Source organism: Schistocerca americana, chromosome X (assembly GCF_021461395.2).
Source record: "Schistocerca americana isolate TAMUIC-IGC-003095 chromosome X, iqSchAmer2.1, whole genome shotgun sequence".
NCBI lineage: Eukaryota > Metazoa > Arthropoda > Insecta > Orthoptera > Acrididae > Schistocerca > Schistocerca americana.
In genome coordinates, this window is record NC_060130.1 from 596,545,427 (window position 1) to 596,572,714 (window position 27,288).

The 27,288-nt window shown below is 41.6% G+C and overlaps 1 protein-coding gene across 2 annotated transcripts in view; it reads left to right on the forward strand.

Moving 5' to 3' along the window:
• The first annotated feature begins 289 nt into the window (after window positions 1–289).
• LOC124554978 (elongation of very long chain fatty acids protein AAEL008004-like) overlaps window positions 290–27,288 on the forward strand; it is a 338,538-nt gene continuing 311,539 nt past the window's right edge. Inside the window, exon 1 of one of the 2 annotated variants that reach the window (XM_047128717.1) lies at window positions 290–411. The gene's annotated coding sequence lies outside the window, so the exon portion shown is untranslated. Of the gene's footprint in view, window positions 585–27,288 lie in introns of both variants that reach the window. The other variant, XM_047128716.1, reaches the window with a different exon arrangement.

The window sequence follows — 27,288 nt, forward strand, 5'->3', positions numbered from 1 at the left end:
GAAGAGGAGGAGATGTACAAAGAGAGTGGGAGTAGAAGATGGACAGAGAGGGGAGAGACGGAGATTAGAACGTACCAAACCTATTTAGCAATTGCGATGCACTTCGGGTTCGGTAGTCATTGAATAAATGGGAAATTTTTAAGAAGTGTAATTGAAGATGTGTAAGCGAGGTGCATAGGTGCTGGATGACACAAGTGCGGGCGGCGAGGCCGCGTAAGCCGGCCCCCCTCCTTCGGCCGAGCGAGCCTATATATACGGGTGGCAGAGTGGCCGCGCGCGCCCAGCTCCGCCGCAGGAGAAAGCAAGAGCTGCTCCGCTCCGCAGTACATTTTCTCACCGTGTCCGATCGCAGTGTTGTGCCGACTGCCGCGCCGAGACGCTCAGTTCGTACCTCGCTTTCGCCGCCGTCAAGTAAGTCAGCTCAGCTCCACAGGACGCGGCCGACGAGCTGCGCTTTGTGAGTGAGTGTGCGTGTGTTCGGACGATCTGGCCGGCGCATCGGCATTCCTGCTACGGACGCGGATGCTGTGAAAGATCTTTCTCCACAGGGACATCGGCGTTTTTTGCTTTTGAGCAACTCAACGGTATGACAGAGTACTAGTTGCAGTGCACGCCACAGCTTCTTTGAAGTAATTCTTGTACTCGAGAGATAACTGCTGAATTATGCAAGCACACGGTGATCCGCATCCCTTAACAGTATTCATTTTATTTTAACATAAAACATTTCTAACAACTAGTCTATCAAATTGTGTATACTAGTCATGCAGATCAATGACAATTGAAACTGGAATGGGGGGAAAATGTTATATTTTTACTAAACCATCGTAAATTTTACTACTCCTTACTTTATTCAAAGAACATGATCATTTATTGTTTATGCACCAGTTAATTACAATTATAAGGTCTCCAGTGGTACGTCACATACAAAATAAGTGCAAAATGTCCTGTTTTACACCCTATACTGACGACACCAGGTTGATGGGAACCGCGAATGGGTACCAAGTGCAACCGTAAATTTTATAAGGATTTAGTAAACTAGGATTAAAAGAGGAATCCCACTGAAGGCACTAGTAATATTTGCAATCTGTCACCGAGTGAGGGTGGCAGTTGCTGAGGCACTGTACTTGGATGCGGGAGAATCAGGGTGCAAATAGTTGTCAGGCCAAGCTATTTTAGGTTTTCATCTGGCACTCTAAGCCTCTTCATGTGAATGCTGAGACGTTTCCTTCAATACGGCTTCTTTCGTTTCCCTTCACAACTGAGCTGGCAATCTACCTCTAGCGTGTTTGTTCTCGATGGGGTGTTAAACCATAGCCTTCCTTCGCTCCAACTGGTCTCAAAACTTAATCACGCAGGCTTCAGTCGCTAGGATATTTTTGGGTAGCAGATAGGCTATGCATGATTTAGCTAATTTAGGTGTATTGTGCCAGAGAGTTTTTCATCAGGTATTAAGAATGAAGAGGTATTCCGTCAGTGGATGTCGGCTCTTTTCGTTCATAACAGTCCTAAATACAGCAAAGTTTACTGCTGGACTTCGTCACCTTTGACCCTTACCCCGACATAATCTCAAACCCCGAAATGGAGCTTCAGCACTAATGCCGATCATAATTCTCCTAATATAAGCCAACATTCACGCTTCGAATCGAGGTAAAATTAATTTTCCTTGCACAATAAGAAGATGTAGCTTTTCATCAGAAGATCTGTTCAGAAATATACAAGATATGTGCCAGAGTCAGTATGCAATGCGCAGATAACGGAGAAAATATGCGTTTCTGGTCCGTTGTCTAGAGCACCGTACTACAAGGCGGGCAGCAATGCTGCCTTCATATATCATGGTACGGCTAGCCTTCATTTAGAACCTTTCACTTGCAGCAAAGCCGTAGTAAACAGATTTCTTCACAGAGCTGTTTACAGCTCGAATGTATACCGTCTTCCCCATGGATACGGACTGTGTGTCTAGCTCGTATGTCTTTAATTTATATCTGACCCGTGTACGTACAATAGCAGTTCCCGAATTTCAAAAACGACTGCATAGTTTTCAATAGAGAAACGTCTGTTTGAGTTAAATGCCAGGTATGTTGAGTAACTGACGGATTTTGTAAAGAAAAATTTCAGTGTATACAAAATTTTAAAGCAAGTTATATTACAGTTCACTTCTGTTTCTTAAGAATACCTTTTCAGTTTTCTTGTGGTTCTTAGTAATCAAAATGGATGTTCTCCTTCGTATTTAGAATGTTTACAGCTAAATATTAACCCTTTCACTTCCTATATCTCCTCAACACTCTTCTGAAATTCCTCTAAGCTCTCTCGGGCTTTCAAATGATATTTGTGGCGAATTCTAAGTAACGATAGCATATTTAGCTAATCTGGCAAGAAATACCGTTAGATTTGCCGAAAATTGTTAAATAAATGCGAGAAAGAGAAATATCTGACGAGTGATTTTCACTTCCTGGTTTACCTTTTGTGCCATTTCTGAAGCTACTGAAGGCTTCCTTAATGGCGAGCACAGACGATTATCTTCCGACACTTTCGCCCGCTGAGGCACCAGTTCATTTACCTAGCATGTTTCTACCAACGTCCCTCAAAAAGTGAAGAGACTAAAACGGAGAAGTCTTCGGGATACATATTTTCTGTACCATTATTTACTGATATATTTTAACATCTTCCATCCTAAAGCACTTAACGGAAGACGTAAGATTAAATTCATTTTGGTTATAGACTATCTGAAGTGAGTGATATGAGTGTACATATATACTGCGCCAGTTATCAGTTCTAACTCGGACATTAAGATACGATGTCGTGGTTGTTCGTGGCAAAACAAGATGTACGGACGAATTCTTATTTCTACAGATAAGTGTGTTAATCTGTATGATGTGGGAGTTCGTCATGAGTGTTGGTGCCTTGTATAGCTCAGCCAAGCGAAGTCTGTGCCTGAAAGAACATGACACATGTCGGAATTACTTGAGGAGCGGTATCACCAGAATGGTTTCGTTTCTTAACCTTTGTATTCATACTCCAATGTGAACAGTAGTGCGGACTGTAACGAAGTATATCTACTGTCCCACGTTTTATTTGCTCTGCGTACAAGAATCACAACACGACACAGTGCTGCCCCCATCGCCAGTTACACTCTTCCCTTGGTACGGATATGGTGCTGTATTTGTGTTATTACAGATGATCATACAAAATAACGCGTTTCGTTTTTGAATAGTGACATGACGCCATAGAGCTTATCAACCCCATACGGCAGTCACACTGCCACGAACACAACTACATGCCATTTCTCCGTAATACATTTGGAGAGTTTTTATAGGCGATTTTTTTTGTGAAGCGTAAGTGTCCCACGTATTCCTGCAATTACTCAATGTTGCCACCGTCTCACCCTTTGACGGTCAGGTATTGGCTGTGAAAATTACTTCCTCCATCAAGATTCGAACCGGATGCCTTCAGATCCTACGCCAACGTACTATAGAGCGTTAGGGATATCGGCTGCAGAGGCGGGCGTGAGCATAAAGGCCCAAAGCATATTTCGCGCGTAAAAAACAACTCTGTCCTTCGAATCAAAATGACGTCTTATACTTGCACACGTCTGCGTTCACATTATACTCCGGACATTTCCACATGGAAGCATTCCTGTTTTCCAGCAGGTCTAAAACGCATGCTTCCGCATAGTATTTCGATGACGGACCTAATCGTCTTCGTCAGGTGCTGGGAAAATGCCGTTAAGTGTGACCATTGTATGATCTCTAAACATCAAAATATAGATACATCGAATCGTAAACCTGGCTGGACAACCCTAATTACACCTTTGCCTAAAATACATACATGTAAAAAACTATATTGCGTTACCGATTTCTCTCCAATTCATTTTGCACTCTTTGGGAAAATTAGCATGGTTCCTGCAAGGAGTTCATAGACGATTTCTTACCCTTAGTTTCTGAGAAGTGAACCAGAAGTGCGCGGTGCGTCTTTAAAGAAGCAGCCACCGAAACACTGAATTCCTCTGAGAACAGAATACAAATCCTTTAAATACTGTATAAGACAAAAGTAACTGAGAATATATGAGCCGACAGCGAAATCTTTCGTTTTCTGTTCACTTCTGCAACTTACCAAGCAGGCGAACGGCAGAAGAATGAAGTGATTTGTGGTTATCTGACGATTACTTCCGTCTTTACCCTCTTGAGACCAAATTAACTTCTGTATTTCGTCATGCAGTCATAATTGTAGGACTGTTTCTGAGTGGACAGTGAGTAAGAAAATATTTGATATTTTTGGTTTTTATCATTATTTTATGTGAGGCGTATGTGTACCGAAGCAATCTACTCGAGATGCAATAAACGTAGCGAATCGCCTCATTGTCATCTTTGCTGGAAGATGCATTCCAAGAAGCTTGTCATCGCAGGCCCTCAGAAACTCCACTACTTTCTAGTTGCTTTGTTGTAAGTAATGCTTGCTTTCTTCCTTTTTATATTTTCTCCACCTGAAAGCTGCCTTACAAATGCAGCTTGAAACATACTTAGTCACAGTGATCACCGTTATTACAGGTCCACGCTATAAAACAAGTGACTATCGAAAAGTCTAAAGCCCCTTTTACACGATCGATTTTATTATATTAATTGACTACTCGAGCCAAGTGAATCTACTGCAGTGCTCCTGGCGTTTTATTTCTGTACTGAGTCTCGTCTGTTGCGAGTGGTCATTTTCGATGACACGTCACAACAAAATTGCGTGTGTTGTAAGAGATGTTTGCTGTGCACTTTGGTATCTGAACGGTGAAATTGAGGTTATGAGGGACTATCTATTTTATGAAAAAATGGAAATATAGTAACAAAATGTAGGAAGAAGCAATGATAATAGAGTTTATTGATGGCCAAAGCAGAATTCTTATTGGAAATTTTTGTCAAAGGTCAAATATTGTGTGGTAAGTTCTTTGCACTCCTGAGAACTCGAGGAATAGGAAAAGTGTCATCCAGACATTTCAGAAAATGTAAATTTATTCGCTCGAAAAAATGTATACGTGCAAACATATCAAATAATATCTATGAGTGGGTGCCGATAAGTAATGCCACGGAGTTTTTATGTGACAACTCATAAAGCTTTTTAAATAAAAAAACGTTATTAACATTCTACATCTTTATTCTTCTTGTCTACATGCTTATTTCTCAGCATAGTTACCATGTTGACGAACACATTGCCCCTAACGAGAGACCAGATTGTTGATACCTTCGGTGATTTTGTTGACGGAGCCACAACCTCACCTCCTAGTGTACCGATTCATCATTATCAAAGCGAAATCCTCGAAGGTGTTCCATAAATTTTCCAAACAGGTGAAGATAGGATTGAGACTGTATGGAAGATGACCGATGACAGTGAAGCCAACACGTCGAATTGTTGCACTTGTCGCAACGCTCGTGTATGGTCTCGTATTGTCATGCTGAAGGACAGAGTGCTGCATGTGTGGACGAACTCTTTGAATACCAAACTCGATTACAGCACGCAGTTTCTCATGCACCGACATAGTTACGTTACGCACCGCCATGTTACACGCTACAATTCGGACCCCTCTAATGGCAGAGGATAGTAACTTGCTTTAGCGAAGCAGAAAGTACAACGAGTAGTTTACCTAAAACTTAAAACCTCAGCCGATATTGAGAACAAAACAAAAACTTCTGAGTCATAAATAGGACCTTTTTGATTTATCATTTGTGTCTTTTTTCCTTGGTAAGTGCCAAATGAATGACATCGAAAATCATTTTTCTCGTTAAATAATTCCGACATTTTCACTGTTGAAACAATTTTGCGTAAAACATGTTTATCTATTTATGTTGTTTTTTATACTTAGTGTATACTTTTTATGTGTAGAATGTAAATACAGGGTTATTACAAATGATTGAAGCGATTTCACAGCTCTGCAATAACTTTATTATTTGAGATATTTTCACAATGCTTTGCACACACATACAAAAACTCAAAAAGTTTTTTTAGGCATTCACAAATGTTCGATATGTGCCCCTTTAGTGATTTGGCAGACATCAAGCCGATAATCAAGTTCCTCTCACACTCGGCGCAGCATGTCCCCATCAATGAGTTCGAAAGCATCGTTGATGCGAGCTCGCAGTTCTGGCACGTTTCTTGGTAGAGGAGGTTTAAACACTGAATCTTTCACTAAACCCCACAGAAAGAAATCGCATGGGGTTAAGTCGGGAGAGCGTGGAGGTCATGACATGAATTGCTGATCATGATCTCCACCACGACCGATCCATTGGTTTTCCAATCTCCTGTTTAAGAAATGCCGAAAATCATGATGGAAGTGCGGTGGAGCACCATCCTGTTGAAAGATGAAGTCGGCGCTGTCGGTCTCCAGTTGTGGCATGAGCCAATTTTCCAGCATGTCCAGATACACGTGTGCTGTAACGTTTTTTTCGCAGAAGAAAAAGGGGCCGTAAACTTTAAACCGTGAGATTGCACAAAACACGTTAACTTTTGGTGAATTGCGAATTTGCTGCACGAATGCGTGAGGATTCTCTACCGCCCAGATTCGCACATTGTGTCTGTTTACTTCACCATTACGAAAAAATGTTGCTTCATCACTGAAAACAAGTTTCGCACTGAACGCATCCTCTTCCATGAGCTGCTGCAACCGCGCCGAAAATTCAAAGCGTTTGACTTTGTCATCGGGTGTCAGGGCTTGTAGCAATTGTAAAAGGTAAGGCTTCTGCTTTAGCCTTTTCCGTAAGATTTTCCAAACCGTCGGCTGTGGTACGTTTAGCTCCCTGCTTGCTTTATTCGTCGACTTCCGCGGGCTACGCGTGAAACTTGCCCGCACGCGTTCAACCGTTTCTTCGCTCACTGCAGGCCGACCCGTTGATTTCCCCTTACAGAGGCATCCAGAAGCCTTAAACTGCGCATACCATCGCCGAATGGAGTTAGCAGTTGGTGGATCTTTGGTGAACTTCGTCCTGAAGTGTCGTTGCACTGTTATGACTGACTGATGTGAGTGCATTTCAAGCACGACATACGCTTTCTCGGTTCCTGTCGCCATTTTGTCTCACTGCGCTCTCGAGCGCTCTGGCGGCAGAAACCTGAAATGCGGCTTCAGCCGAACAAAACTTTAGGAGTTTTTCTACGTATCTGCAGTGTGTCGTGAGCATATGTCAATGAATGGAGCTACAGTGAATTTATGAAATCGCTCAATCATTTGTAATAGCCCTGTACTTTTATGCTTTCAGATATTTCGTCTGTCTGGTAGAAGAACAATAGTAGCAAAAAATATCAGGACCTTGCATAGCTTCTCAATGTGTCACAAGACAAAGCAAACAACATAATAAAGATTAACAAGACACAAAAACACAAAATTCATTTTTATAATAAGAATGAGCTCGGTTAACTTCCGATATTTGCACACGCCGCAGTAGACCCCTGTTTCTGTGAAGTGTGCAGTCTCCAGCATACTCGGAAATTTGGAACTTTACTCTCAGCACAATCAATATATCAATGACGAGTCGTGTTTGTTTGCTAATTTACACACACACACACATGAAAGGTACGCGAGCTTGAAGTAATCTATTTGGAACAGAAAGTTGCTCCTGTAAAAGAGAGAATAAAGTAAAAGAGAGAATAAAGCAGACGATGCTAAATTTTAGCGACCTCAGCAGACATCCACATCCTCACCGGAAAAAAATAAAATAATTCGCAAACGTGGAAAGGCTTGGTTTGAAATGAAGATAAATGGGTGATAAGATATTTTTTCACACGTGTCGGTTACAACGAAACATCCATTTCACGGCTCCTAAGTAAGTTACCAGAAGAAATTTAAAAAAAAATGTAAAATAGCGAAAATTTTCTCTACACAACGTACTCAATACGTTACTATGACAATACGGCAAAAAACCGTGCGTCAGGGTACACACAGTGGGCTTGTTGGCTTCAAATAGTTTTAAATCCATCAACTTATCGCAGCACCACACAGAAGTCCATGTGTGCACTGACGAGCAATTGTGTTGGTAGGATGCAAATATCCCAGCGCTAAGTCACTGACTGCTTAAAATGGACATCTGTCCCATCCTTTTCGATGGACAATAACGTTTTCTGCTTCAAATAGAGTCTTTCTCACAAATTACGTACAGTCGTATGAGTACAGCAATGGCAGAAACTGGTAAAGATGTTTACTCAGACCATTCATTAGATAAATTTCATCCGGCAATGTACGTATGCTGAGAGGCCACTGCTTCGAAGAAACTACAGTTATGAGGACAGCAGCTCCCCTCCAAAGCAACAGTTTCATAGTTACCATAATAACAAAGATAGCTGCGTATATAACTGTGACAGAAAATGTTATCTGTTAAAGTGTGCTAGTATACATGTGTTCATCAGACTATCAAACTCATAACAGTATTCACCATTCACACAGTACGGCCACATAAGCGAACTGAAGCAGAAAATTGAAACTAATAGCTGCCAGTTGGCACGTGGTACTTTAAGCGTCAGTGGCATATATAATTTTTTCGTGTTTTGCCTTAAGTTAACGACTAAGAGTAAATAATAAATAGACAGACTATTTACTGTGTAAACGAATCTATGAACAGATGAGTCGAAATTCCACAATTTGCGATATTCGTCAGTGAACCAATATTTATTGCATGGTTTCTGTCTAATAAGCAGTTCCATTACAAATCTTCTGAAATTAGAGTAGCGAATATGGAGAGCACTATCAAATGTTTCTTGAAAGGATAAATATTAGACAATTTTGTTAAGATCCTGTCAGTCATTCGCATTTAAGATATTTGGTAATTAGTATCCTCTCAATGTGATGAACCGCATGATATTCATGTACTGGAAAAACAGCTCTGGAAATCAAACATTGTCACCCACGAAATCGTCTGCTGTTACTATCATCCTAGCGATATGTGATGTGTCCGGTTGTCGAGAGCATTAATCAATACCGAGTATATGTTAACGGTCGGATTTGGTCTCCTACGAATATATAAGTATTTAAGAGCGTTGTAACCATTTTTAGCACCTATCTTAGTGCTCCTGAGAACTTCACGAAATGATAATTGTTATCAGTGTTATCAGTGTCTTACGCAATCATTTCAAAGGACACAGTGTATATTATTGATGTTTATCACAACACATTGTAAAAATAATCTAGTCGTCGTATACTGTCCGACTCCTTACCAGCCACATTCTGAAGATAAATATTTTACGCGTCGCAGGATTCAAGCTCACCTACAGTTTGGTTTCCTTGGCATTAGTGTGAAGTAGCGGCCTAGGCCACAAAGGTGGCTTAGTTTTTGTGTAGCGATATCCTAACGAGCGGAACTGCTACAACCGGTTATTCCAGGTGCCCATGGAAAATTTCCAGCTCATTTTTTTCCAAGTTGTGATGCTGAAGATTCTTTCTCTCTGTGTTACGTAAATTCAGCAAATTACCAATCAAATACTATTCAGTTGTCTGTTACTGTCCATGTTAATTCAGATGGAGATCTGAAAACATATTATAATTCTGTCATGTAGGATAGTTCAGTTTATATTGACCATTATAATTTTGTCATGTAGGATTGTTTAATTTATATTGACCATTAACTCTTAAGAGACCCAGAAAAATGATGACCAAATGTAAACTGGCGAATTGCATTTTATGGTTGTAGATCCGCGGAAACACACTGCGAACTTTGTGACGTATTTTAGAAAGCGTTAGTACAATAGATTACACACATGAAATTTAATGGGTGAAAATGATGTTTCTCTTTGCATGTAATTTTTAAGCTCTGTTGGTGGAGTATGCAAAAAAATGGCTCTGAGCACTATGGGACTCAACTGCTGAGGTTATAAGTCCCCTAGAACTTGGAACTACTTAAACCTAACTAACCTAAGGACAACACACACATCCATGCCCGAGGCAGGATTCGAACCTGCGACCGTAGCGGTCGCGCGGTTCCAGACTGTAGCGCCAGAACCGCTCGGCCACCAGCGGCCGGCTGGATTATGCATCACTTCTGCAAATACTAATAGTCTCAACTCATGAACTGCTACAAACACACAATAATTTGACGTTCACCCATTCGCAGTTTTTTAAATGAAAAAAGATTGTGTTACTTTGATAATTACTATCGACTGTGGTGTTAGGTCATCACCAACAGACAGCTGTCAACTTTTTTCATAATATTTGGTCTTATTATAGGAGTTGTTATTGCGGAGTAACGTAAGCTTATGGAACTACTACAGTAAATCGTTTTTCCCTGACGTTTTCCTCGTTACTGAGTGTTGTAGAATTACTTCAGCAATGCAATGAAAGGAAGGAGGGAATAATTGTCAGCTTTTCATAGCCACAGTGCGCTTTAGAGATGGAGAATTCACTCAACTGGAAAAAAAATGAAAATGAGATTGGCAATATCCTTATGAAGTAACCATCCCGAAATTCGTCTACAGCCATTTAGAGAAACTATGTAAAATATAAAGCAGATATCTTGGAGTGGATCTGAACCCTGATTCTCCCGAGTACGAGTTAAACTTCTTAACCACTGCAGTGGTTTCCTAACCTCTGCAGTTTGTACGTCACTAGGATGAATATGCATGCATGCATTCTGTGTCCACGAACTCAAAACATTAAAACTAAGGAGTAGTAAGCACAGACAGAAAGGGGATATTAGATACGATGACCTTTTGGTCTGGTATTTCACAAAGAATAAAATAAAAGAAAAAGGAATGCGACATCTTTGCTTACGTACGGCACATTTCCAGTGAGTCACACTTTCAGTCATATCATCTCGTGTCAATACAGTAGCGTAAAAACGAGCACAGGGCTATTCAAATCTTTCTGAGATAACTGAATACGCAAAGTAAGAAACTTCCATTTCAATGTGAGCGTCACTATTATCTTGAAGTAACAATTGGCGTCTTTTCTATTTCTTAATTATTTGCACCTTCTTCATTTTTCCTTTCAATTAGTTTTTTTACCACTTGCATTCCCTATCTTATCCCTGGGCTACCAGTCATTCTTTTTCATGTCAGTTTACATTTTTCAGATTGATTAGTATTCATTCAAAGAAAAATTCTTATTGGACATGACTAATTTTATTGATTGGCGACTCCATGGAGTGCTGTGTGCACAACGACCATATATGTTAAATTAAAAGGAAGGTCAGCGTTGGTCGTAATATTGATGTTTTATTGATAGCAGAATCGATTTTCGATCATATAGTGATCATCTTCGGTGCTGTACACATTAAACTCAGACACTTGTATCAAGTTATCAATAACCAAAACTGAGAACCCGGAATCAGTGTCTTTAACCACTGCGCCACCTCTCAGTGCACGAGTATCGGTATTTTCTTTGCACGCATGTGATGACTTACGTAGTCGTTTTTCCATCTATGACATTAATGTCAGTCCTTTCTCAGTGTTCTTGCACCAGTTTCCCATACGTTTTGTATAAAAAGTGCAGTTCTCTGGAAACTAACCAGCAAAATATGACTCGAAAGCGAACACGAGGACTTGTTAAACTAAACCTTTCGTTATTTATTCTATACATCATTCAGTAAATGTCACTGCACTCAGGAATCGAGTCAACATCCCTTATCAACCAGCTATAAATCTTCGACAGCTGTAATACATCTCTACCCAACTGTTTTTGATTAATACTCGCCTGTATCTGACTACAGTTGCCTCTTTTGTACTGCGCATTATTTCAAATTATGATTTTTCATTTCGGATGTAGCAGAACCCGCTGATTGTATATTAACTGCAGTATAAGATAGCCGCGATCAATTCTTTTGAAATATTCCTTTATTTTTATGAACTAGTTTCCAAAACAGAGAAGTTTACATTCACATTTGAGGGTGTGAGTTGCTGTAGCTGCCACGTGAATTTGCTAACATCTTAAGAAAAACGAGAACATCATGGTATTCGAAGATCTGTAGTCAAGAATTATGTGTGTTTTATTTGCTCGTTGTCAGTTTTAAAACTCAAATTGAAGGGAACAGTGAAAATATGTGTTGTAGAATTTTGAGAGCAAGTACATCTTTTATAATTAATAACATAATCCTTTATTCTATCCTCTGGATCAACAGTGTGAAAGCGTAATGGTTATACAAGTTTAGCCATTAAGGTAATGGTCCTTTTTCCTTTACACAAAAACAATATTATGGTTCTCTTCCGCAGGTTTTCGTCCACACCTTTCGTCGTCCACATCTGTATTCACATTTTGCATGTTTACAATAGTGCAGTCGAGGACTATTTGTCCATGCTCATTGCACACCAAAATGGTTCACCAACAGTTTCCGAACCTCATTCACCTTTTCCTCTGCAACAGGAATGCCATTGACACTAGGCTTGGGGGTTTAGAAGCCCATGCTTTGCATTTCTTTAGGTATGGTTGTCCAGATTCTTTCCTTGCTTCGTGTAGCGTGCTTTGCATTTCTTTAGGTATGGTTGTCCAGATTCTTTCCTTGCTTCGTGTAGCGGTTCCTGCGCTCTTCACCTTGGCTGTAAATACACACAGTATTCACAACTACAGCTCACAAAAGACTGACTGTTTCTTCTAACACCATAGAAGCAAGACAGCGAGAGTGGCGTGACCTGGCGCGAAGTATTAAGACTGATGCATACACGTTGTTGGTTTTGAAAGGGAAAAAATTAAATAGTTCTATTCATGTTACGGAATTTGAGACTCACCCCAGTATTCAAAGCCTTTTATTACAGGTAAATGGCTGACTTATTCAGTATTACTTTTCACTATATGGTAAAGTTTGATGCAGATAATCGAATGGCTTGCATAACTCAGACTGATCGGAATTATCACGTGGCAGTTTTTGAAATTAACCTCTCATTTGTGGCGTTACACTGGGCACTGCTTCGTGTGGCAGTGCGGATTGGATTGGTGTTCACGTCCAACTGACAGCTTCCATGTTCGTTGTCTTTCTCCCACAGAGTTAAGAGCTATTCACTGCAATTCAGTATTTGTAAAGGTTGTTATAAGCACTGAGTATCACAAGAAATCGGCCAGCTTTCAGCACATCTCATTCAATTACCCGTAGCCATATTGTGTGTTTGTTTATTGGGAACTTTACCAAGGTACTACTCTGACCGATCGAATGGTTGGCGAGATATTATTAAATCAAAGGTCGTATTCCATTTCATATTATAATACAAGCTTCCGGACTTGTTTTACTGGGTTTTTCGGAATTCTGGTTTTGAAAGCCTCCTTAAATCCACTACCAAAACTGTGATTTGCGTCACAAGTCTCCAGTTCATGATTATAATCTAGGCAATATTTGTGGTATGGAATCGAATTTTGGAAACCAACATCATCTTTAATACAGCGATATTACGAGAGCATATTGAAAAGCATAGGCTCCGAATTTTTTGTGTGCAAACTCAACTACTTTTTAAATAAGCCAAACGTATTAACTTCTTCATGTCTACGTATTTGCAGTCCCCTGCCGCTAGAATACTCCGAATTGCAGCGTGTAACATGGCGATGTGTATCAGCTATGCGGGTGCCTGAGAAACAGCGTGCTGTAATCGAGTTTCGAATTCAAAGAATTCGTCCATACGTGGAGCACCCTCTCCATCATCATGACGCCAGACCACATACGAGCGCTGCGACATCTGTAACAATCCGACGCCTTGAGTTTATTGCCGTCCGTTATTCCTCACGCAGTCCCGACTTGGCCCCCATCCGATTTTCATCTGTTTCCAACACTTAAAGAACATCTTCGAGGACTTGGCTTTGATATTGAGGAATCGGTGCAAGCAGAGATAAGTTTGTGACTCCGTCAACAAAGTCAAACATTCTGGAGTTATGGTATCAACAAATTGGTCTCTTGTTGGGAGAAATATGCTCTTCGCATACGTGCCTATGTTGAGAAATAACTGTGTAGACATAAAGAATAAAGGTGTAGAATGTTAATAACTTTTGTTTTATTTGTTTTTAAGAGATTCCACAGAAAGAATTCGGAGGCATTAATTTTCAGCACGCACTCGTATCTTTCATGTGATAGTACTACTATCCTGGATTTTCTCTCTCTCTCTCTCTCTCTCTCTGTCTCTGTGTGCGTGTGCGTGTGTGTGTGTGTGTGTGTGTGTGTGTGTGTGTGTGTGTGTGTGTGCGTGTGTGTGTGCGTGTGTGTGCGTGCGTGTGTGTCTTTGTGTGTGTCTTCTTTAATATATGTAATATACAAATATCTTGACATGTTGCAGTTGTATGTCTTACCACAATTAGCTGATCATCGACAAGAAGTCGTCTTCCTACAAAATGAAACAACACCACAATATATGCTGACAGAAATGGAGTGCGTGACGCTATGAAGCACCAGTACCTATTTATGTCGAAATTCAAGACATAATGGGTATTAAATTATGAAACTTTCATTCATTTCTGAACTGTCCATCAACAATATCAGTATGAGGTGATGCCTGGAGGGGAAAAAAGAACCAGGCTCAGACTGCCATGTCTGACACACATGGTGTTTCAGTTCAAGTAAACTGCTGGTTGGAGGCTGGTATGAAAATGTAGCTCTTCCGATCACATCTCAGGCCTCCTATACGGGTGACAAATCACAGGACCTGCCAGGCATGTCAAGAACCCCGTACATTTCCCAAGACGATTGTTGTAAGAAATGCACTGTGGATTCTTACGTTATACTGCTGGATTACGCCATTTGGCACTCTAGTATTGATGGGTATGACAATGGAGCTGACCGTTCTTGTCACAGTCTGACGATCATTCAGTCTGCCATATCTATCGTACCAATGACTCGATCTTTCTCCATGTCCGAAAGATGACGATAGGCTGTACGTGGACTTTCTCTGGGCATGTTATGTTGCGATCTCGATCTTTCTCTTTTTGACAGTTATTATTGTTTGATGTAATCTGGAACTCTCACGAAGAAACTGTTTGCTCTTGTCAATCATACGTACCAAAAACACTTCGTATGCGTTGTTTAGTTCGGATGCTACAACAATGAGATCGTTAATTACCTTCTTAATACAACTTGAACGTCTGGTGTTCCAGACCTACCGCACAAACACTTTCTTTTAAATTTTGTGCCAAGGCTTTTTGGGGTAACGTGTGCTCTGGGCATCTGAAAGTGAACCTTACAATTCCAGAAATTGCTGGAAACCATAGGCAAAGAAGTCAGCTAACATTTTAAAATATTACGTAACTTATAGTTATTTTTATGGAAAACTTTTGGTATGTCGCAACGGTTAGCAGATATCACTAAAACCCTTCGTGACAGTATCGAGCTCAGCAATTTTTAAGAAAAAATAAAAGTTTTGAAGGTTAATCTATCCACCAAAAATATCGGCTTCATGTTGTGCTATGAAGAATATTATTTACTTGTACATCTAACTTCAACTTAACAGGTTTAGGCCCAAAAGGGAAGAAGTTCCCGAATTTTAAACAAGAAGTATGCTTTTGGTTCACGAATTACTACAAAAGATCACATATCCTTATTTTCGGTTTATTTTAACGGATAATCAAAATGCTCTCCTCATTATTCTAAGAAAGGGAGCCCCACCGTCCTGAAATAAGGGTATGCAGAAGTATCCCTCCAGTTGACATCAACTGGCTAGCTTCCCCGTTTCGTTTTTTCAGTTAATATTTTCTCGTAGACATTGTTAACGCGCAACTTTTTTGATGAACACCGTGTCCCAAAGAAAAGTAATCAAACAGAACTCAGCCCCAATTTATCAGCCAGTGTGAAAATTGGTTTCACTTTAGCCTGTAACCCAAGGGAAAATGATCCTAGAAGCTAATTTTTTAATATCACCTTTACAATCATGTTTCCAGTGGGACAGGTTGTAACAATTCCAGCAGTGTCTGCGTTTAATGCTCTGTAATCTGTTTCGGTAATGGTGCGATTTAAATCAGTGTTCAGCATGCTAGATTTAGATATTCCATGGTTGTTCTAAAAGGATTAAAACGACTGCCGAGATGGTTCTTTAGAAATAGAAACCCAATATTTTTTCCATCCTTGTATCCGTGGGCGGACTGTGTTTTGTCCAAATTCAATATGTCCTAACTTTTTAATTAAACTGTAAGTGTAAGAAAATTATCTTCTCAGTCCAATATTACAACAGTATTTTCAAACACTGGAAGCAGCGTACAACATTTTCATCTTTTTTAATCACTTGCTCCACTCGTCAGTGCTTGGAAGATGTTCTGATGACATTTTTTACTCACCGCTCCCTACCCAAAAACGTTTTTTTAATATACTTATTTTTATAATAGTTGTTCACAGATATCAATTTCATACCAATAACCCGTTTGAAAATCTAAAACAGAGTTGTTACCTCTAGTTTTCAGGATGTTTCAGGCAATTTTAACATTCTTCATTCAATTAGCATTTAAAGATTTTCATATAACCCCTTTGACCAGAAAAATTTGACGCACCGGTTTTGGGACAATTGACTATTACACTATGTCTGTAATAGCCGGTATATGAAACAATGCCGGCGAAGAAAGCCAAGTTTCTGGTATCCATAGCAGCAACGGACGATATCTTCATCGGCACCTCCCTCGTAGACTAGAACTAACGGCAATTTTCTACAGCAGCGAACTCACCTTCTTTCTCACAAGGGAAATGCGTGGCCTCGAACGCTTAGAAACGTGTGAAAATGTGCTTAAAATACAAATAGTTTATTCCAGAAACAGCATATCGTGCCTTTCGCATGCAAAACTGAACGTCTTAACACCCAGTTCGGTTTTACAAAGAGTACTCTACGACACTGGCATCTTAGGGTCTTCTTAACTCGCATGTATCACGAATCTCTCGCCCAGAGCAAAGTCCCAGACGACTGGAAAAAAGCGCAGGCGACTCCCATATAGAAGAAGGGTAAAATAACTGGCCCGCACAATTTCATACCAATATCCTTAACTTCAGTTCGCTGCAGAATTCTTGAACATTTTCTCAGTTAGACTACAATACACGGCCTTGAAGAGGAAAAGTTACTGTTCACGAATCAGAACAGTGTTAGAAAGCATCGCTCGTGCGAAACTAAGCTTGTCCTTTTCTCACAGAACACCCTACGAACCATGGATAAAGGACAACAGGTAGATTCCATATTTATAGACTTCCGAAAAACATTTGAAACGGCGCCCCACTGACGCCTATTGACGAAGGTACGAGCATACTGAATAGGATATCAGGTGTGTGAGTGACTCGAAGACTTGTTAAGTAACAGAACCCAGTACATCGCACAAGAAGGCGAGTGTTCATCAGAGGCAACGGTACCGTCAGGAGTGCTCCAGGGAAGTATGATAGGACAGCTGTTATTTTCTATAAAACAAATACGAACACCGTCCGAACAGGCTGTGGAGGCCTAACTGTACTGAACTTCCGTAGTGTCATTCTCAGCCCTCAGGCGTCACCAGATGCGGATACGGGGGGGCATGTGGTCAGCACACCGCTCGATCGGACGTTGTCAGATTTCATGACCGGTGCCGTTACTTCTCGATCAAGTAGCTGCACAATTGGCCTCACAAGGGCTGAGTGCACATTGCTGCCACTCGGCAGACCCAGATGGTGAGCCACCTAAGTGCTAGCCAAGACCGATAGCGCTTAACTTCGGTGATCTGACGGGAGCCGGCCTGACCACTGCGGCAAGGCCGTTGGCGCTGTCATTTTCTGTACAATACATTAATGATGTGTCGGGCAGGTGAGTAGCAATCTGAGGTTGTTTGCTGTGGTGTACGGGAAGGTGTCGTCGTCGAGTGACTGTAGGAAGATGCAGGATGGTGTAGACAAAATTTCTAGTTGGTGTGATGAATGGTAGATATCTCTTAAAGTAGAAAAATGTACAGTCAAGTTCATAAAAAACAGAACACTTGAACGACCAGAGATAGGACGTTCATATTCACAGGACATGCACATTTATACGTCCTGCAGAAATGATTAGCATCTGAACCATGTCGGCTAGTGGGTTCAAGGTTAACATCGACATCGCGGCGCTGTACCACCTACCGGTAAAATGTGCCTGCGGCTCTCGTTGTCGCTATAAACCGATGGTATTGAATCAGTGATACTTGATTGACATGAATGATGCCTCGCAATTGTATGTGCGAACCGTACCGTCAGATCAGTGAGTTTGGAAGAGCGCGTATTATTTGCATGGGAGAATGTGATACATCCATCTGGGACTTAGCTGCTCATGTGGGACGAAGTGTTTCGGCAGCGCAACGGGCGTGTGCAGATTGGTTCACGGAAGGGCGTGGAACACCATGAGGTGGGTTAGGTCGCACCACCCAGACCACATCCCGAGAAGATCGACACCTCATCCGACTGGCATTGCAGAACAGATCTGCGTCGTCCTCGGCTCTGGCATAACGGTGGAACAGTGTTACACATCATATACTATCAGAAGTGACAGTCTGTAGCCGTTCTTTCTGGCATGGGTTATGTGCGCGTTGTCCACTTTTCTGCCTACCGTTGACCAATATGCAGAAATATGCTAGACGGAAATGGTGTATGGAACGACGTCACTGGTGACAGGAATAGCATCAGATAGTGTTTTCCGACAAATCCATGTTCTGTTTGTTTGAAAATGATGGCCACACTTTGGTTCGCTGCAGACAGGGGGAGAGGCATCACAGTGGGGTGCTATTGGTTATAGCTACAAATCCCATATGGTGGATGTCTAGGGCGCTGTGACCAGTGTTGTGGCCTACGTGAATGACATCCTGCGACCCACAGCCATACCTTTCCTGCATAACATCCCAGACGCCACTTTTCAGTAAGACAATACGCGAGCACATGTTACTGTACGAACACGTGCCTTTTTGCTGCCACAGGATGTCGGTCTTTTGCCCTGACCCGCCAGATCACCCGACTTGTTGCGAATCGAAAACGTGCGGGATACTGTGAAACGACGGATGCAGCACTGTGACCCAATGCCGACCACCACAGATGAACTTTGGAACCAGGTGAATGTAGCGTGGTCGCTATACCACAAGACGTCATTCGCGTCTTATATGCTTCGATGCCACCACGCGTGGAACAAGTTATCAGGACCCACTGCGGACCCTATGTCATATATTCAGATTTCCAGAAGACTTTTGATACCTTTCCTCACAAGCGACTATTAATCAAATTGCGTGCATATGGAGTATCGTCTCAGTTATGTGACTGGATTCGTGGTTTCCTCTCAGAGAGGTTACAGTTTGTAGTGATAAACGGTAAATCATCGCGTAGAACAGAAGTGAAATCTGGCGTTCCGCAAGGTAGTATCATAGGCCCTCTGCTGTTCCTGATTTACATAAATGATCTAGGTGATAATCTCAGCAGCCCCCTTCGATTGTTTGCAGATGTAATTTACCGTCTAGTAAAATCATCAGACGAACAATTCCAATTACAAAATGATTTAGGGAGAATTCCTACCTTGGTGCGAAAAGTGGCAATTGCCACTAAACAAAGAAAACTGCGAGGTCATCCACATGGGTACGAAAGGAAATCCGATAAATTTTAGGTATACGATAAATCTCATAAATCTAAGGGCTGTCAATTCGACTAAATACCTAGGAATTACAATTACGAGCAACTTAAATTGAAAAGACCGCATAGATAATACTGTGGGGAAGGCGAAACCAAGACTGCGCTTTGTAGGCAGAACACTTAGAAGATGCGACAAACTCACTAAAGAGACAGCCTACATTACTCTATTCGGTCCTCTGCTGGAATATTGCTGCGCCTTGTGGGATCCTTACCAGGTAGGATTGACGGAGGACATCGAAAAAGTGCAAAGAAGGGCAGCTCGCTTCGTGTTATCGCGCAATAGGGGTGAGAGTGCCCTGATATGATACGCAAGTTGGGGTGGCAGTCACTGAAACAAATGCGGTTTTCTTTGCGGCAAGATCTATTTACGAAAATTCAGTCAGCAACTTTCTCTTCCGAATGCGAAAATATTTTGTTGAGACCCACCTACGTAGGGAGAAATGATCATCATAATAAAATAAGAGAAATCAGAGGTCGAACGGAAAGTTTTAGGTGTTCCTTTTTCCCACGCGCCATTCGAGAGTGGATGGTTGAGAAGTAGTATGAAAATGGTTCGATGAACCCTCTTCCAGGCACTTAAGAGTGAATTGTAGAGTAGCCATGTAGATGTAGATGTATTAGACAGCAGAACACATTGCGAATCGAGGTGACTGAAACGCTAATCATTTCTGCAGGCTATACTAGTGCACATGTCCTGTGAATATGAACGTCCTATCTCTAGTCGTTCAAGGTGTTGTTTTTTCTGAACGTTAGTGTAAGTTAATGCAGATAAGTAGGAGAAACAAACCCATAATGTTCGAATATAGCATTAGACGGGTGCTGCCTGACACAGTCCCGTCGGGTAAATATCTAGGTGTAACGTCATAGACTGACATGAAATGGAATGAGCATGTAAGGATTGTAGTAGGGAAGGGGAATAGTACACTTCGTTGCATTGGAAGAATTTTAGGAAAGTGTGGTACAGCTATAAAGGAGGCTGTGTATAGAACACAAGTGCGACCCGTTCTTGATTGCTGCTAGAGGGTTTGGGATCGGCACCAGATGAGATTGAAGGAAGACTTCGAAGTAATTGAGATGAGGTCTGCTAGATTTTTTACTGGTAGGTTCGAACAATACGAAAGTATTACGGAGATGATTTGGAAACTCAAATGGGAATCTATGCACGGAAGTCGACATTCTTTTCGAGAAACTATACCGAAAAAATTTAGAGAACCATCATTTGAAACTGCCTTCAGAATGATTCTACTGTCGCCAACGTACATTTCACGTAAGAACCACGAAGATAAGAGAAATTAGGGTTCGTACGAAGTAATATAGACAGTCGTTTCTCCCTCGTTTTGTTTGTGAGTTGAACAGGAAGGGAAATGACTATTAGTAGTACAGGGTATCTTCCGCCACACACCGTGCAGTGGCTTGCGGAGTGTCTATGTAGATATAGATGTAGAATGATCATCTATTCAACGTCTAAGAGAAGAGCTTCGGTACCGCTAGGAAATAATATATCGATACAATAGGACCAAAAACATACCGAAAACAAAAAAATACCAATCTCTTGATGTGTAATTCTTTAGGCAATACAATCTCTACCAACAGAGCCCGCTGATTTTGTAATACCACAACGTAAAAAACCACACGAAAATCACTCAATCGTCATTTTATCATCAGACTTCACTCTTTGCTATACAATCAACACACTTCGCTTGTCTGCGCCCTGTCACTGGATAGAAATGGTGGCTAGTGAATTAGGTTTTCCATTAGTATAGAAGTAAATTCGCAATCAGTCAATCTTTTACAAGAAGTGTTCCAGTTGTAAGCCGTGAGTTTTTGTCTTCCTAAGACCTAATAATCAGCTCAAGCTGGCAGTTATAGTGAGACTTAAGCCTACAGTTTATCGCAGCATCTGAATGAAGATTTAAAATGCAAGTTTCTGTCTGTAGAAACATTTTTATAGTTGAAGGCTGCCTGAAGTGCCGTTTACCGACATGTGGGGATTATTTGAAATGTTGTTAAATATCTGACAACGTAACAGGAGTAACAAGTTCAATCGAAAAAGCACAATCAACGTTACGCGATTACACCACTATAGAAACGCTATCAGAATTGAAATTTCCTGAAAATTATGTAATTACAATCCTGTCCCTAAATTTTTCATGCAGATATCTTAGACACTGCGCTATCTAGGCATAACTCCAAACTCGACTGGAGATCTATAGCAAACTTTTTTGAACTAGCATTCCCAAGATAGAGGATACTGAGGTAAATGGCTTAGGGATAGCTTTTGAACTGTTATCACAATATTTCCATCTGCAGCGCACTTGCCTGTTTCGACCTTGAACCCCTCCACAGCTGGTGGCATAAATTTTTTGTTCAAATTGTACTGGAGTAATTACGACAATATTATGCTTCTATTAAGAAAACAGAACACTATTTAATAATATTACTGAACACATATTACGTTCATTTGTATCTGTATTTAGTGTCTGTATTGTAGAAAAATACGTATAAAAAAAGGATCTGACATTGGTTTTATTTTCATATAGATACCCAATCTATGAAATTTCTATTTACCCGTTCTATCCCCCACTCATCAATTTGTGGGATGCTGAAACGAAAATTAGTTACTCAGTCTCTCATCTGCTGAACAATAATAGTGTTATGTTAGCTAGAAATACAAATTCCTGTAGATGTCTCGGTATGTAAAGTGCCCTCCGCCATACAACGTTGGGTGGCTTGCGGAGTATAAATGTAGATGTTTTAAAATTAAATTAATTTCGTGAATGGTTCACTCATTGCAACTCTTGGGGCACATAAACAGTAATTTCCTGTTAAACCACATAAAAATAGACATTGCATCCATTCTGTAAATAGGGACCGATGGCCTCAGCAGTTTGGTCCCGTAAGACCTTATCACTACCATTCTGTAAACATACTCATATTACGCTAAGTGGAAACTAGTAAGAAAATTATATTTTATTATACAGATTAAATTTTTTAAATACATTCCTTCGTAGACACTCACTGTTATTCATCTCTAAGGTATTTCTGTGAACTGCATTGCCAAACAGCAAGAATAAGTAATAACAATAATTCATCGCATTATGTACGAATCAGAATTGTAAATGATTCTCTTAAGAAAAATATTTCCCGTTTCGCTTATTAGAAAAATTGAAAGATACCTTTTGCTATAGTACTACTGGTTGAAAATATATAGAGAGTGTTGTGCAATTTGTAAAAGTAGAAATTTATTACTTATCGTAGAAGTAATAGTGTTGATGGTTCACTGACATTTAATATTTTGTATACAAAGACAGTAAATTTCTAAAATTTTCAGGACAGAATACCGTAACGAAACGTGATTTTCTCGAATGTCAATTAAAATTTTTGCGTAATCAATGGTTTATCAACGGAATTCAGTATCCAGCAGTTGTTCTGAAATATAGTTTAGTTTGGGTATCCACTGAAATGAAAAGAAACTGCAGTCCTGTCTTACGCTTACTTTTATTATTGAAACTATAGAGTTCGTTGACTTTCTCCTAAGTACGTACTATCCGTGTTTAACGTTTAAAAACATTCTGATTTTGTAAATGTATAGACGAATCGTAGGAAACTTAGGAGAGTGTGAAAAACATTAACATTTAGAGGAAAAGATTCATACTATTCTTTAACGCAGATTCTTGAACACCAAAGACTGGGGCTTTTTCCGTACAGTAACGAAAAGCTTCTTATCTTTACGTTGTTTTCCTTCCTCATTATTTTTCGCACACTATCCCGCATTCATTAATCCAAATAATCAATTCTTCACTGTAATGTTTTCGGTACACAGAATGCAGTATTTCGGGGTAAGTGAACGCACTCGTGTGAGTAGGTCAAGGAAAGACGGCAGAAGCCTACATTTCATGTTGTTCCCAGGTAATAACTATGTTGTCATTGTTTCTCAAGGCCGTGTGGAGACACATGTTCCCGCACGAACCCAACCGAGGCTTTCCCTCCACAGAGAATACTTTCATGGCAACTCAAGTGCATCACTCCGTGAATTATGGCTGCGGTCAAGATGTAACGCAGTAACCGAAGCGAAGGGGGACGAATGCAGCAGTACACGCGAAAGAATATCAAAATATTCCATCATATCCCTGTAATTCTAAATCAGTCTGCAACATTTCTCGCCTAGACTTGCAACCCACATAGATCGTCTTTTTGTACCTTCTGGATTAGAAGTTCTGAGAGAAATTGTACGGTGGAATGTCTTTCGTTCATGGCACAAGAGTTCTTCCCAGAACAAATCACTCATTGTTCAGTGGATTAAAACATCTGATAGATTGTAGTAGCTTTTCTCTGGCACCGTCCGCCACAAAACTTATAACAGAAGTGCTCCCCTAGCACTGAACGCTACAATGCGTCTATGGAGTCAGAGAACGGTGCAGTCAGCTTCCGCGTGCTTAGGTCACTCAACTACCAACAATTCTAATAATAGAGTGTGAATCTGAGGTCCATTTCTGTTTCCCCGAACACAAATTCCCTCCCATAAACTGTCTGAATCCGTCAGTATGTCACATTACACCCAAAATTCACTGCAGAGCAAATGACTCATTTTGCCTCCAAATAGTGCACCCTTAAAATTTTCACATAATTTGCTTACTCTCTCTGGAAAACCACCTTAATTTAGGTTAGGTTCGAGCAAGCTATTCTGTATAATCAAATCATCAAAGTATATTGCTTTTCTAACCAACTTTGAATGCATTTACTTTGACCACGGCTCTTTTTTCATTTCTAGAATTTTTCTGGACTTTGGAATCTTGGTCCAATACGACAAGAATGCAAAACTCCGTTCGAGCCTGTTGCATGAATTATCATGTGCCCATTAAAATATACACTCAAGAGGCAAAGAAATTGGTACACTTGCCTAATATCGTGTAGGGCCCCCGGGAGCACGCAGACGTGCCGTAACACGACGTGGCATCGACTCGACTAATGTCTGAAGCAGTGCTGGAGGGAACTGACACCATGAATCCTGCAGGGCTGTCCATAAATCCGTAAGAGTAAGAGGGCGTGGAGAACTCTTCTGAACAGCACGTCGCAAGGCATCCAAGATATGCTCAATAATGTTCATGTCTTGGGAATTTGGTGGCCAACGGAAGTATTTAAACTCAGAAGTATGTTCTTGGAGCCACTCTGTAGTAATTCTGGACGTGTGGGGTGTCGCATTGTTCTGCTGGAATTTCCCAAGTCCGTCGGAAGGCTCAATGCACATGAATGGATGCAGATTATCAGACAGAGAGCTTAGTTATGTACGTGTCACCCGTCAGAGTCGTATCTACACGTATCAGGGGCCCCATATCACTCCCACTGACCACGCCCACACCATTCCAGAACCTCCACCAGCTTGAACAATTCCCTGCTGACATGAAGGTTCCATGGGTCCCCCTACCCGTACACGTCCATCCGCTCCATACAATTTGAAACCAGACTCGTCCAACCAGGCAGCATGTCTCCTGTCATCAACAGTCCAATGTCTGTGCTGACGGGGCCAGGACGAGGCGTAAAGCTGTCTGTCGTGCAGTCATCAAGGGTACACGAGTGGGCTTTCGGTTCCGAAAGCCCATATCGATGACGTTTCGTTGAATGGTTCGCACGCTGACACTTGTTGATGGCCCAGCACTGAAATCTGCAGCAGTTTGTGGAAGGGTTGCACTTCTGTCAGGCTGGACGATTCACTTCAGTCGTCGTTAATCCCGTTCTTGCAGGATGTTTTTTCAGCCGCAGCGATGTTGGAGATTTGATGTTTTACCGGATACCTGATATTCATAAATACTCGCGAAATTGTCGTACGGGAATACCCCACTTTACCGCTACCTCAGATGTGTCTCATCACTCGTGCGCCGACTGTAACACAACGTTCAAATTCACTTAAATCTCGATGAAATGAAATGAGCGTATGGTATCGTCGGCCGGGAGGCCCTACTCGGGGAAGTTCGGCCGCTAAGTGCAAGTCTTATTTCAGTCGACTCCACATTGGGCGACTTGGGCGCCGGTGATGAGAATAAAATGATGAGAACAACACAACACTCAGTCCCCGAGCGGAGAAAATCTCCAACCCGGCGGGGGATCGAACCCGGGTCCGTTTGCATGGGAGGTGAGCACGTTACCACTCTTTTATTTTTTTTTTTTTATTTTTTTTTTTGTAGTGTGACACTCACCCTTTTTTATTAGGCACCTCAGACTGCTTTTTTTCTTTCCTTCATTTTTTTCCTTTTTTTAGGGATAGTGAACTGGTGGGGGCTCAGGGGGTAAAGTGGGCAGGGGTCGAAACCCGAGGCCTGCCCACACTGTCCCCCTCACGAAAACCGAGCCCGTGGAGCATAGGGAAGTGGGAGACACAGGAATCAACAGACGTGGAAGTCGTTGTTGTTTATTTATTTGCATTTTGTTTTTGTAATATTCATTATTATTATGAAATTATGTGGAACTTACATCAGCGACAGAGAAAAAAATATAAATGCTGATTAAAGAAAAAGAAAAGAAAAAGAAGAAGGAAAAAGAAATAAAAGCCGCGCAATCTACGACGCGTACTCCCATCTGCATGGGCTGTTCGTAAACAGGTCCAGAAGTCGAGGCGGGATTTAGGCCCCTCATGAACGAGATAAGCGACCGCCCACCCTTTGACCCACGTAATAGCATGACATTTGGCGACGAGAAAATGTTTGTCCTCCGGTTATAGAAACATTCGAGGTTCGATTGTGTCTGGTGGCACTCGGAGATAACAGGCAATTACTTACTTGCTCGAAGCGCCAGACATCGTGCGAAGAGGCGCATGTCAGACGGTGGTCAGCTGCGTCTAGTTGCTGGCAAAGGAGACAAAGAGGGGAATCTGATAAGCCAATGTTGTGCAGTCGCTGTTTCGTGGCAAATTTCCTGTTGACTACGTGATACCACAGTGCCCGAACGTCCGCATGGAGGAAGGGCTGGAGTATCGTAGTCCACACTATGGGCCACTGGATGGAGGAATGTTTGGTCTCCATCACGTTCCGGGGAACACGGCGCTGTAGTAAGCTGTAAAAATCCTTAGTCCTGGGTGGGCGCGTATGTGGGAGACTGGTATGTGTGTAACTGTAGTCGACGAAAAACGTCGAAATGTGAGACAAATGAGGCACGATGAGGCCGACAGACACTGGTGGTGAGGTGGAAGCAGGCAGGAGGACCTCAAGCAAGCTGCGTGTTAGAGATGTGCCCCGGCCGGTCCACTGTTTTCTCATGGTACTCATGTACAAGGCTGCAGCTCGCATACGGACACTGACGAGCCCGAGGCCACCATCCCGTGGGGGCAGGGTATAAGTCTCATAACGGACTTTAAACTTGGAACCCGCTTTGAGATAATAGTCAAAGGACGCTTGAAGGTTGCACCCAATCGCCGTCGGCAGAGGGACGACTTGCGCGATGTGGACCAATTTTGATGTCACATAACGATTAAGAAACTCAACGCGTTGAAGTGTGTCCTGGCAGAGCAGGAGGTTCTGGTGGACGTCGTTGTGGATGACGTGTAACAGGAGACGGAAATTCGTTGCCGCTGTGCGTGAGACTGTAGGGGTAAAGGTAATTCCCAGATACCGGAAAGTCCGCACAAGCGGCAGGGGTGCCACTTCACCTTCCTGGAAGCCTCGTCCAATGTGCATTGCAGAAGATTTGGCAACATTCGTGGCACTGCCAGCGGCAGCCCTATAATGTGTGATCAATTCGAGGACTGCTCGGATCTCAGAGCCGGAGTGAATGAGGAGGAGGAGGTCATCAGCACATGCCC